The sequence below is a fragment of the Numenius arquata genome, chromosome 12 (assembly GCF_964106895.1).
Source record: "Numenius arquata chromosome 12, bNumArq3.hap1.1, whole genome shotgun sequence".
Lineage (NCBI taxonomy): Eukaryota > Metazoa > Chordata > Aves > Charadriiformes > Scolopacidae > Numenius > Numenius arquata.
Genome location: NC_133587.1, coordinates 3350691 through 3364005, shown reverse-complemented (window position 1 = coordinate 3364005; position 13315 = coordinate 3350691). Strand labels below are relative to the sequence as shown.

The window sequence follows — 13315 nt, the reverse complement described above, 5'->3', positions numbered from 1 at the left end:
CCGGCGGGCTCGGTGGCGATGCTGCAAACCAAAGCCAACCAAAGCCAACCAAAGCCAACCAAAGCCAAGCAAACTTTCTGGGTGCCGAAACCCACCGGCACCTTCAGGCTCTGGGTGTCCGGCTGCAATTCAGCCCTGTCCGCCCCCGCTCCCCTGCACGGGAGGCGTTTGGGCTGCCTTGGAAGGAATTATTCCCAACCTCCTCGGGATGAAGGGCTTAGGTAGAACGTGCTTAGAAACACATCTATGTATTTATTTAGGAATTAACTTCCCCGTGTGCGGGATGGGCCGTCCCTGGTGGGCACGGGTCCCTCGCCCTCGTGACATCTGCGTATCACGATAACGTGATAAACAAAGGTCTGGTTGTTCCCCGAGCGTCTGTGCATCCAGCCGGGATCTGGAGGGTCCCCTTCTTGTCTATAGCTAATGGGCTCCAGGGCTCCTCCAGCCTTAAAAAGGAAATGACAGCATCTACGGCTTTAATTTCATTTGCTTCTTCCAAACTTGCTTTATTTTGGAGCATTAGCAGCCTGCGGGAAAGGGCAGGCTTCCTGCCGAGTCCTCTGGAACAGCAGGCGAGTGCCAAGGGGTGAGGCTGGTGAAACTCTTTTGTTTTGGGAGTTGCCGACTGTGACAGCCCGGTGGGTTTTCCCCAAAAGGGACTGCGAGTGGGCACTTTGCTGAAGGTGGGAGAGGAAAAAAATGGGAGCCTGCTGGTTTTCAAACGTAGACCCATCAGCCCGGGGGTTGAAGGGGAAGAGGGTGAGGGTGCGAGGCTGGTAACTCCGAGGATGGGCACGATCGGAAGCTGCGGAGGGAAGATTTGACTCTCAGTTGAACAAAACACGGAGTAGAAGCTGTGGGGTTTTCTTGCACAAAGCGTCTCGCGAGGCATATTTATGAGTGAGCTGAATGGCTTGGGGAGTGTATTTAGTCTCCTGGATTATTTCTTTTTGATTTTTCACCCGTGATCACAGAAGAAAGAAGCTGTACCCTGTATTACATTGGAAATTGGCACCTCAACGCTCACTGTCTCTTAAACCCATCACTGTGTCATCCTGCTTTAAAGCACACTCTCACGCACACTGGAGAAGAGAGAAAAAAAAAGACTAAGAAGGAGAAAAAGCCCTGAGCTGCTGGTGCTGTTCTTATTTCTGACAAGCGTGGGAGTTTTCTCGTATCCAAGATACAGGGACAAAGAACCCCCAGCATTTTATTTTCCTTAAGACCCTCCTCCTCGAAGAAAAGAATCGGTTTGGCTCATTCTTAAGCAAGTTTGGATGCCTCAGCCGTAGCGATTTCCCAGGGCACTTGCTGGGTGAATTGGTAGAGCTGGAAAAATGCGAACTATGGTGAGGGAATTCCTGGAGCCGTGCTCCGATGGGGGTGAGGTCAGGAGATCCTGGCCGGTTCCCAGCAAGTGCTTGGGTGAGGGTGAGATCCAGCCCGGTGCTTTTTTATTTTTATTTATTTTTATATTTTTAAGCAAACTTTGTCTGTAAATCATCACCTCCCTTCCACACCAGTATGGCCGAGCGACCTGCGGGATTCGCTGCTGCTCAGGGTGGGTTAAGACAAAACACTGAAGCGATGAGGCCAAGATCATCAATAAATTATAACGATGTGAACTTCCTTTGTTCCTCCCGTGTCTCTGCTCTGCTTCATTTGATACTTTGAACCCCTCACATTGCCAAGCTCCGTGTCTCCCACTACCGAAGTCTCCCAGGGGTGAAATCCTGGCTCCTCTATGGTCAGTGGAGGTTTTGCCTCTGACTTAAACAGGGAGAGGATTTCGATGCTGGGATTTCCCACTGCACTTTTGCAGCACGCCCCTGTGTTTCTTCACACGTTCTCATTTCTCTTCCTCAAGGCTTCACCAGGGCTTTTTAGAAACCATGAATGGAAACACAAAACACCCCCCCACCCACCCCAAAAAAAACCCCAAAATCAGATTAGGAATTTGAGTTGCGATGCTTCACAGAGATTGTTTTATTATTAGGTGTAAGCAGTTGAGCGAGCGGGTGGGGAAGTGTTTGTACGCGGCAGCCTAAATGTTTCCCTGGGGCAAAAAAAAGAAGGCAGAAAACAAACATATTCATCATTGCAGTGTGTGTTCCCAAAGAAAAAGTTTGCGATCCAGTCGGAGGGCAGAACAACGTGTGAATTGAAGGAGCTGCTACACAATGCGAATACCAACTAGATCTTCGGTGTGTCCCCCCCCAGGGCTGAGTGCTGGTGGCGCAGATAGAGGAGAAGGAGGAGGAGGAGGAGGAGAGGCGTCTGCCTCCGTCTGAAGAAAATCAGGGCTGACTCCCCAGCGGTTTGCTAATCAAGGGAGGAGGGAAGGCTGTAGTTTGAATAAATAATTTGCCATGTTCCAATTTTAGGTTATTGTTTCCTTGAAGCATCCACGTTAGGCTCTGGCTTTGCCGATGGGTGCTGCAGGGAGGCTCTCCCTCCCCCCGATCCCAGCGTGTGTCTCTGTCCCTAAATCCTTCTCTTCGTCCCCATCCACCCCCGTCTTCAGCTGAAGTTTGGGTGAGCGTTGGCCCAGGCCAGGGCCACCCTGCAGAAGAGCTTATCCTCAGCCATGGCATAGAGGAGGACCATCAGCAAGGTGATGGGGTGTTTGTAGCCCAGTTTGTGCGTTCCAAGGGTGTTGTGTCTTCCCAGTTGTCACTTTGCCCCAACACTTCTGCCATTCTGGTGCTGGTGTTGCCTTGCCAGCCCTCGCTCATCCCACCCAGCCTTTGAGCAGTTGCATATTAAGAAACACGAGCAAAACTTAAACGAGACATGGGCCTCGCCAGGAAAAAAATCAGGACCCCGTAAGAAGGACTCTGCAGAAGGTTAAGAAATGTCCCTTGTAGGAATCAGGGCTGAAAAGGGCTTGTCGAGGGCAGGGTTTCCCAACTCGAGTGGTATGACAGGGACTGTCACACCCAGCGGGACCGTGGGCTGGGTGGGTCACGGTGAGAAACCAGAAACCAGGGCTGGGTGTCAGGCAGGGAAATATGAAAAAGTCATTGATTTGCTTCTGTCCTCTCTGTCGGGCTGAGATTGCACCTAAACGCTGGGTTTTCTGGAGCAGTAAGTGATTGTGCACTTGAAGGCACTATGCGAATTTATTTCCACCGAGCATGGAAAAATTCCCTCCCTCCCCGTGCCCTGTCCCAATAAATCAAACAACTGTAGTTTCTTTACATTCTGTCCGTGGATTGAGAGCTCAGATGCCAAGCAAAGCCTGGAGACAATTTTACAGATATATTATAAATCCCCCTAGAATAAGAGCTTCTAATGGAAAAAGTGACTAATACTTCAAATGAGCACAGACCAAGGCGCCCTGGGACGGGGCTGCATATTGAGACTAACCAAAAGTAACTATATACCTTTATTTATTTATTTTCTCATGCTCTCTTTCTCCCTCACTCCCTCCTCAGCAATGCCTTTTTAATCTCTTACAGAAGGGGGTGACCAGTTCTGGAAACTATTTGAAACCAGCACAGATCCTTCTCTAACTACTCTCTTGTAACTGAAGCGGTCGTGTCGGTTTGATGGGGACGTAACGCAAGGAAGAGCACGCAAGGGGTGAGGGCAGGAGGGGAGGGTGGCAGCCAGGCAGGTGGGATTGCAGGATCTGGGCCTGACAAAAAAAGCATTATTTAAAATAGGTGGACTCGTTGGGATCAAGAGGGAGGTTGGTAGAGCATCTTCCTACCCAAGGTAAGGAGCAAGCAGGATTACTGCACTTGGGGGTTGTGGAGACGCCTTTCATGGCTTTCTCCTTTCCATCCCAGGGATGTTTTGAGCTGGAGACAGGGTCGGGAGAGCAGGACCCATCTCTCCCCTCTTCTGCAGCCGCCTCCGGAGCTGGGGCAGTTCGGTGCATCTCCTGGGGGATGCGTGATCTCTCACAGCTGTGGTTCTGCAAGAGCAGGTGGAGGGGGACGTGCTGTGTCCCTTTGCTCATCACGATGCTCAGGACCCCTCCAAAATTACCTTGTGCTCTCCCCAGCTGTTTATCTCCTCCCTGGTATGTGCTTGAATTACAATCCCTCTAGGGAAGGGACTCTCTTTCATGTATACGCACAGCACCCAGCACCGCGATGGCTTGAACCTTTCCTCAAGTCCTCGAACAATACTCCAGGCTAAATACTAACATAAGTCTAAAGACTACATTTGACAGATGCTGTCTTCTCCGTGTCTGTTCCAGACAAAGGAAAATTAAAGCTGTGCCAATAATAGAGCTCGTCAGCATTTTCCACTGAAGCTGACTTTCAGTAGAAACCTGGGGATTTGACTAAATGAATATTTTCATGAGAAGTATCTGCTTTCCATAGGCAATTCTGAGTTTTTCTCCCAAGTTTTGGCCGGAATATTTTGGCAAAAAATCAAAAATGTGCTGGCAAATGTTTGCTGTGCTGGCAAACATTTTTAATTTTGGAGTTGTGGAGCTTTTCTTACAAAAAGTTGAATTTTTGCATGGGATTTTTCTTTTTTTTTTTTTCTTCTTCTTTCTCCTGAGCAGCTGGAGTCGGTACCGCTGTAGCACAGTGGTCTAAGCCCCAAAGCTTCTGCGCAGACCGAGGGAAGAGAAGCTTTGGGGTCTGTGTCTCAGATGCGCCCCCGTTGCAGATTGCCCACATCCACGTTTCCCATTGCGGTGGTGAAGACTGCAAATGACTCACAGGAACCACGGTTCTTTGTGTCCTCTAACCAAACCCATCTAGAGCATTCAGACCAGGAATGAAATTTGGCAAAGGCCAAGCCAAAAAGCGGCTCAGGGCAGGGTGGCGTTGAAGTCAACTCTTCCTCTTGGACAACCAAGGCTTTATTTCGGCTGACGCAGGATGTTTGTCCGACCACTCTCTGATTTCTTCCGGCCACTCTCTGCTCCTTTGCCTTCCCCTTTCTCCTCTCTCTGAGCACCAGGGACGTGGAAGAAGAGAAAGAGGTGGTTTTCCCCCGATGGGGAACCTCTCCCCCCGGCCGGTGTGGGGTTAAGGGAGCGCGGCGCCTGCCAGCCCCGAGCTGACGTTGCTCCATTGTGTGCTAATAATATACGGAAACTCAGATCATTTTGGCCGGGGTGCAAAATGGAGCTTTTCCAAGAATCTGCTCCAGGGGCCCTCAAGTATGAACTCTTGGAGAACAAACTGCATAACAAAGGCCAGATTGTGATCGCTTTTCCTCCAGGAAAACCCTGGAATAGCCCGTTACTTTTCGAGCACTTAAGAAAATGCGTATGATCTAGCGAGTAGTAAGTGCCCCAGCTGTAGCATTCCCTTTTCCATTAGCAAAACATCGGGTTTGAGGTCAGTAGAACCGAACCTTTATTATTAAAAAAACCCCAGATAATTTGTGATTTAATGTCCTTCTGCTTGCCGGGTTCCCTTTTGTCCCCACTCCTCCTGGGCTGCAGTAGATGCGAGGAGGACACCGAACTGCACAGGTTTTGTCTCTGTGTTTGAGAGAAAGAGAGTTTTCAGCAAAGTTGAAACTTTTGTCTCAGAAGTAGTGTGTTCTTCTCCCGTTCCCCATTTCTAGAACACAAGGAGGAAAAAAAAAGGACATTTCTGGGCAAAAAATGAAAACACTCTGGCATTCAGCGATTGCTGAAAATGATGGGGGGGTTTATTGTGCCAAACCCCAAATATTTTATACTTTTCAGAAGTGTTTTCAAGCCTCTGTAAAAAAAAAAAAAAAAAAAAAAAAAAAATTTGAAAAGTCTCCCTAAAAAGAAGTTGGCTTGGTGTTGTGTTTTTTCTTCGGGGTTGTGCGCTCTGAAAGTTCTCATCTTCCAGATATCTCTGACATCATCATGTCTCCCCAAAACCCAGCTCGTGTTGGGGTTTGAGGGGAGAAGTGCTCAAGGAGAAAGCACAGGCTTGGGTTGCTGCAGGGTCGCGCCTGGTGAGTTGACTCATCTGCTCATAAACCAGTGGTTTTGGGTATTTTTGTTGTAGAAGGAAACTCAATGAGTAAACGCCCCTGCAGAGTTGCCCATCAGATATTTCATAATCATTCCAGAGTCATAATATTACCTTAAAGTTCATGAGATTTCAGAATAAGAATAAATGACTTCTGCTTCGCTTGTTTACTGGGCTTTGAGAAGGGTCAGAATCTTATTTCATCTTCTTCTTGCCAGGGATAAGAGCAGGGATTAAAAAAGCGAGGACTAATAGTAAAAGCAGGGAATCAGTAGTATTAAATTAATAATAGGAAAGTAGGTAGGAAGAATAAGGATGGAAAAAACTTGATTGAAAACGATTGAAATGATTGAAATATCTGGCAGAGATCTCTGAGAGGGGGTGTCTCACCAGCGTGTCGGATTGGTGTTTCACGTTGAACACAGAAAAGTCAATGGTGATGTTGCTCTGGCTTCTCCCTGGGTTCACGGGGCCCTGGGCCCACGTCTGAAAGTCCTTGTGAAGTGAAGAACAGAAATTTCATTTTGCTGTATGTTCTGAGGTTTCCCAGACTGGAGAGGAGTGAGCGGCAGGTCTCTGCTGGGGCAAGATCAATAGCTCCTCCCTTGACTTCGCTGTAGCTCATTAACATCAACTGTCTTTTCCAAGGGATGCTTTTTTGGTCTCATTTCCACAAGGACTTAATTGCCATTTTCCTGGTGTCTGTGGCTTGTTCTCAGCACAGCTGCTTCTCTGTCAGGACGTGAGACACAAATATGTTGTTTATCAGGGAAGCGCACGTCCCAGATTTTCTCTCAAAGGTGAAGATTCATGGAAATGGGAAGAGCAGCTTTTCTGATGCCCCGTCTCCCTCCATCCTGGATGTTGTTTGGGTGACTCTGGGTTTAGTAATTGAGGTGTCAGATTCCCTGACACCTTTCGGCTGAAAGGATGGTGGTGTGGAAGCGGTGACCTCCGCTGCCATCTGCCACTGCTTAATGAAAATATACTGTGGGAATCAAGGCAACAGCTTGTCTTCATCACCTGCTTGGAGAAGGCAGACGTCAGGAGTCGCTGTGCCAGCTTCCTTTGCCACCTTTCAGTGACTGCCCAGCCCCGTAGGCAGCTTCCCACCTGCTCTCCAGACTCTCTCAGGCCAGCAAAATATCTGCTTTCCTTCCTTTTTCATCTTTTTTTTTTTTTCATCCAATGCTCAAAACTCCAGAAAACCAGGGCCATCGTCATATTTTTTCTGCACGGTTGGAGCAAGCACACAGATGTCCACCTGGCTTCCAGAAGTGTGGGAGCACCAGTTGTCGCCCCGTTTCGGCAGCAGGCAGTCCCGCTGCCCGGCGATGGGGCGGGAGGGCTGAGTGTCGGGGGGAGATCCAGCCTTCGTGCCCTTTCTGCACTTTTTGGGGCAGCCCCTCACCACGCAAACTTCGTGTTCCTCATTACACCACCCTCGGAGGAGACAAGAATGCAGCTGAGGATCCCTCTGATGAGATCCCTGGAGATGGGACTCCTGGAGCAGGGTGAGCCAGGGCTCCTTGTTCCGCTCTCTCTATGCCCAACCATGGAGCTACCCATGAGCTCGGTCTTACAGGTCTAGGAGGGCATTATAGAACCATAGAATGGTTTGGGTTGGAAGGGACCTTAAAGATCACCTCATTCCAACCCCCCTGCCCTGGGCAGGAACATCTCCCACCAGACCAGGTTGCTCCAAGCCCCCTCCAACTTGGCCTTGAACCCCTCCAGGGATGGGGCAGCCACAGCTTCTCTGGGTATTGCTCTGAGACAGGATCTTGTTTCTCAGCCCAGTTCTCCAGGTCTCTTTCCCTGTCATTGTGCCATCCCCAAGTGACCCGGGACATCACTGACCTAAGGACAGAAGGTCAGAATCATACAGGACAGACTCTCTCCTTCATTACTGAGCACTTGGGCAACCAGTGACCTGTTCCAAGACATTAAAGAACAAGAATTGACTATTACTGAGGACAGTTGAGTTACGCTTCTCCTCAAGAGCTAAATATACTTAATCAAAAATGAATCCTGGTGCTCAGATGAATACACAGTTACAGGAACTACACAAAGCCTGGGAAGATGCCTCCTGTGACTCCTCTCCGGGGAACAGGGACCTGTCCTGTGTCTGTGGTGACCCTGACAACAGCCTTGGACCCATCAAAGCATCTGGTGCTGAATTATAGTTTCCAAGTGCTGTTCTCTGAAGACAGTTCATCTCTAAGCACCGTTTCCTCTGAGCAGGGAAGGTGAGATAGAGGACACTAAAGAAGGGGGATGGAGCATTTTATTACCCACACAGAACTTATAAAATATTGAGTGTAACCTTGCATGGAGCTCTCTGTGTGGTGTGTTCATCCATCACAAATAAACAGCCTCACCACAATTAACAGTTTGTCACTGTCTATCTTCAGCTCCACGTGGAAATTACCTCTGTAGTAACCAGAGCTCAGTCTCAGGACCAGGAGGGTTAACCTACCTGGAGATCAGGAGGAATCTAAATCCTAGCCTTACTCATATTTCTTCTTATTTAAGAGGTTTGGACATTATTTCTACAGTACTACAAGTAGAAATGGCTTCTTCTTGTTGGGAGTGGATTGTGTTGTACTCTAAGGTCTACAAGCAAGCTTTTCCCCTCTATGAAGCTCAGCAGATAGATGGTCTTCTTGTGGAGGGCATGTGGCAGAATCTTTCATCATTATTACTGCTGTGGTCCAGATACTCAGGAGTGCCTGACTCCATGTTGTGGGGCTTGGGAGCATCCTTTCATCCTTTCAGAGGTGCTGGACCCTTGATACTCCACTAGGAGGGAAATAGTCCCACTTGGTGGAAGTACCACATCCAAATGCTCCAAGAACCAGGATGTAGTCATGGGCACTTAAAAAGCTTTTCTGCTTCCCTGAGAAGGAACTATTGAGCGAAGCTGACTGGAGGAAAAGTTCCTCCTGAACCAAAGACCCATCTCAACAGGACAAGAAAGAGCTGGCCTAGTCTGACTGGCTTTGACCTTCATTTAGAGACCTTGAAAGCAGCAGAGACCACAAGTATGTGTTTACCAGCTAACAGGTTCACAGAGGTAAGGCCTAGGTCCATAAGCTGATTAACCTTGTGGAGAACGACCAAGACCTGAGTCCTCAGGGTTGGTTGGACTATCGCGCTTCCCCAGAACCTAAAACCCCTTTGAGGTTCTGGACCAAACACCTCCTGTTCAACTGCAGCGCAGAAGAGCTTCTCCTGCAGCTCTTCCCTGGAGAACGGTGAAGAGAACGGCCAGATCTCTGGCCAGATTTGAAGCCTGTGCATTTAGATAGCTCGGATGGATATCTGGCCTACTGGCTACTGAGCCAAATCGACCCCAGTTCCCAATTTCCCATGGCTACTGGTAATCCGTCAGCAGTAGATTTCCATGTGTGAGATGAGAATGGGCTCTGACAGGCGGCTGGCAAGCCCGGCTGTGGCAGACAACGCACTTTTGTGGTGTCGTTGTGGGAAAGGCAATACACCTGCTTATATTGTATATGTACAGAATTAAGGGAGAAATCTGATTATCCTAATTACTCAGAAATGCAAAATATGTGCAGAATACAGTCTGGCTAATTAGCCGGGGAGATTGCTGGCTGTTCGGCAGGGAGGAGAGCGGGTGTTGGGAGAAGTGTGATGGGAGTTCACAGTCTGTTATGTGCCCTTTGCTTTCCGAACATGTGGAGAAAAGGGAGCGTGGGGGCTTGGAGATGCGATTGCCAGCCTTAAAAGAAATTACAAAGCTGGGAAAGGGCAATTCGTTTTCAAATGTCTGCCACTTCTTAGGATTCTGGGTCTTCAAGTTTCCTATGTCATTATTCTGAGAGGAGGCGTTGAAGGGGAGGACGGGGCTGCGCAAACAGCTGGTGAGAGCCCCCGCACAGCACCTTCTCCAGGTATCTGTTCTTTGTGCTCTTCATCCTGCCGTTGTGCTGACACAGGCAGATTCCCAAACTCTCAGAAGCCTGAGGAGATGGTGATGGTTGTTGGTTCTGTGAATGGTGCTGCTTTGTTTGCATTTCACGGGCTCATTTGCACCACAGAAGTGCGTGTTAGAAGAGGTCTTCTGGACCAAAGTCTCACTTGATTTTCCCAGAGATGCAGAACAAGTCAGGGAGCTGCCAGGCAGGGTGGAGGGTGGTTCATGCCAAGCACATCTCAAGTTATTAGTCCCCAGGTGTCTAGACCCAGAGAATCAGGCTGGTTCCTCCAGCTCCCACCAAGCTGGACATACACCCACCAAGCAAACCATGACAAGGCATGGGATGGCTGCAGGTGTGAGGTGAGGAAGCTGGCACACACACCTCGGTGTCTTCTTGGGGCCTACACAACACTCTGCCATGGACCAGAGCCCAAACCCAGATCTTCTGGGTATAACCAGTGTCCAAAAGGAGTGCTCATCCGTTGCTCCTTGCAGCCGTGCTTCCTCGTGTCTTTAAAAAACCCAGCATGGCTTTTATTCCTGACCTAGCCAGAGACTACCATCTGTCTCAAGCTTTTCTGGAAAGGTTAACTTTCCTCTCCCGAGTTGCTGGCCATCCTCGGTGTGCTCGGGATCAGTCCCGCTGCCGGTTTAAAACAACATTAGCTGGGAAGTTGGCAACGAGGAGCTACAGGAGCGTTTGGGCTTCCAGGGCTGCCACTGGAACAGCTTAAAACTGAGTTGTGTGACAGCCTGAAAGAATAGATAGGGTGATATAAAAACTCTGCCATGGCTTCAGACAATGAAGACTGTGTCTCCCTTCAGATGAATAATGGCTCTTTGTTTTATTCCTTAGATGACAGGGCCGTTACAACTGCTGAGAACTATTCCAGTGCTAAATATATGGCTGTGTAATAAAGGCTCTGCAATCTATGAACTGGGACTGAATGGATACTTGAGTGAATCATTTAAAGTGCGATGAATTTCTGAAGCAGCTCATAGTGACAGGAGGTGGAGGGGCAGTAAAGTCCCTTGCAGATCTTGTAGCCAAAGGATGCTTTCCTGGCATGAGACGTAACCCAGGTTTCACAGCTGCCAAGTTTTCCCCTCGTGGTGGCTCCCATGGCCACGTAAAGTTCTCCGCTCCCCGTTTTGGACACTAACCTGCAAACAAAGGGCATTTCACACAGAGCTCCAGTGCTTGGGGGTGAGACACTAGACAGATTTTCTAGCAGAAATCCTGGGAACCCAATCCTGGCGGACTCAATGGGAACGCAGCAGTAAATCCCGTGTTCAGCTGTAACCCAGAGCTGAGAGCACGGTGGGACTTTGCTGGATCCCACCAGAAGCAGCGACAGTCTGGAGCCTGCCATGATAAGGAGGAAGATGCTGGTTCTTACCTCTGCAGTGTTGTCACGCTGGTGGAAGAGGCGATGCACAGATATTGTTATCATTGTTCTGGAGTTCACCTCCGAGCTTTGCCAGATTGAACTTCCTCGAAATTACTTAATGTAGCGGCAAGGATTGGAATTTCCATAATGTGGATTAGCACTTTGCTATTTTAGCTGATCCTTGCAGACAGACCTGCAAGCGGGAAGATCGAAAGACTTGAAAAAGCTGGTCGGAAAGTTTGGAGTAGGGACAAGGCAAAGATGCCGTCGTTCCAGGGGTGAGGAATCATCTCGCGCCTCCGAGGGGAGCGACAGCAGAGGGGAGGCAGGGCCACGCGTGGGTGAAGCTTTGGTGACACAAAGCTAATAGAGGGCAAGTCTATGTCCCTTTCCGTGGCTGGAGGGGACACAAGGGCTCGTCAGTGCCCCACGGCTGAGCTGCTGCCCTGTGGTTTGGGGTTCAGTCCCTGCAAGGTCACCAAACTCTTGCGCTGGGGGGACACGACGGTTGAAGATCTGCCGCCAGCGAACTTTGTTCTCCAGAGCTGCCAAAGTGGCACCTATTGACCAGCCTCGATTGTAAAAGGGGGAGGAAGGGAAAAAGAGAAGGAAAAGAGAAAATCCAGCTTTGCTGTTGAATAAACCATGAGCCCTTGAGGAGCTGGGAGTCAGCAGGGGAGGGACAGGGGCAGCGCAGAAGCGAAGGGGACGCAAACGTCATGCGAAAAACGAAGCGCAGGAGGGGCCTGGCCATTGTGCGACACTCTTGGACACTTAATTGGAGAGTGGGTTGGTGGGAGGCCAAAAGACGGGCACAATAAAAGAGAGACACTCGACTGGACTGAAAATGCAAACAAATTGGGTAGCACAACAGCGGAGATAAATTATGCTCATAAAATAAACAATGGCTGAGTGACACTGGATAAACAGTTACATATAATAACGCCACTGTTTGTCTCAGGCACCCTAATTGGGAGGCTGGGCAGCATCCGATGAAAACTCTGTGTTGCACATTTTCCCTTTATAATGAGGAAGATTTTTCCCTTCCCCTCCCCCCCCCCGCCGAGAGCCTCCTCCCAGTCCCATTTAGCAGAAAACTGAAAGGCCTGGTTTCATTCCACTTTCCCACAGCAAACTCATCCTGGCAGGAACTGCATTAAGAAGGACAAGTAGAAAATGATAATAAATTGAGGACTTGCTCTTATTTCACCTTGTGACAAATCTATCCAGTGGGTGACTCGGGGAGGGTGATAAGAGCATGGACTGGGCTGCCGTTTTCCTTTTGACGCTTGGTCATGTGGAAAATAACCCCATTCTAGCCCTCACTCAAAAGGGCTTTCCTTTAAAAATAAGGCTTTTTAAAAGGCACTGAATCCTTATTTACACAGTTGGAAAGCCAGCAGCTCCCCTCCATCGAAGTGAACGTCATGGGTCTCGTTTCATCGTCTGCTTGGGCTGAAGGGCAGAAACAAAGGGGATCCCGCACAAAAAGTGGTTCGGTCAATGCCGTTAATTCGTGTGGGAGAACTTGTTAAACCTTAGCTTTTTTCTTTTTTTTTTTTTTTTTTTTTAGCATGATACTGTATTGCTAATAAATCCCTAATGAGGATCTTTCGTTTCATTGAACTCCTCTCAAGTACAGCAGGAAAACACAGCGGTGCAGGGGATGCTGAGCATGAGAAAAATATGGGTTCAGTGACTTCTACCGCGGCTCACTCTGTGCTTTGAACCCGAGACCCTCCGCCCCCAGCACTTATTTCCAGCACTCGGTGGGGTTTGTGGCAGAGACAAGCTCTTACCCTTTAATGACTTCCCAGAGTAGATTGCACTTCCCAGGCTGCTTCATCAACCCGGGGAAGAGAGAGGCTGATGCTCAGCCTCAAACGTGTGTCTAAACTTTTCACCATCTCCATCCCATAGGAATTTACTTGGTTCATCTATTTGAGCGCTTCATGTGGCTCTGTTCTCTTGCTTTTATTGACTTAAGAAAAATAAAGCCGAATCTCTGCTTCCCAGCCTGTCGTGTTCATGGGGAGGTTCCAGCCGAGGAA

At 49.0% G+C, this 13315-nt stretch overlaps 1 protein-coding gene across 1 annotated transcript in view; it reads left to right on the top strand.

Moving 5' to 3' along the window:
- Positions 1–13315, top strand: part of NKAIN4 (sodium/potassium transporting ATPase interacting 4) — a 47575-nt gene that overhangs the window by 420 nt on the left and 33840 nt on the right. The window lies entirely within an intron of this gene.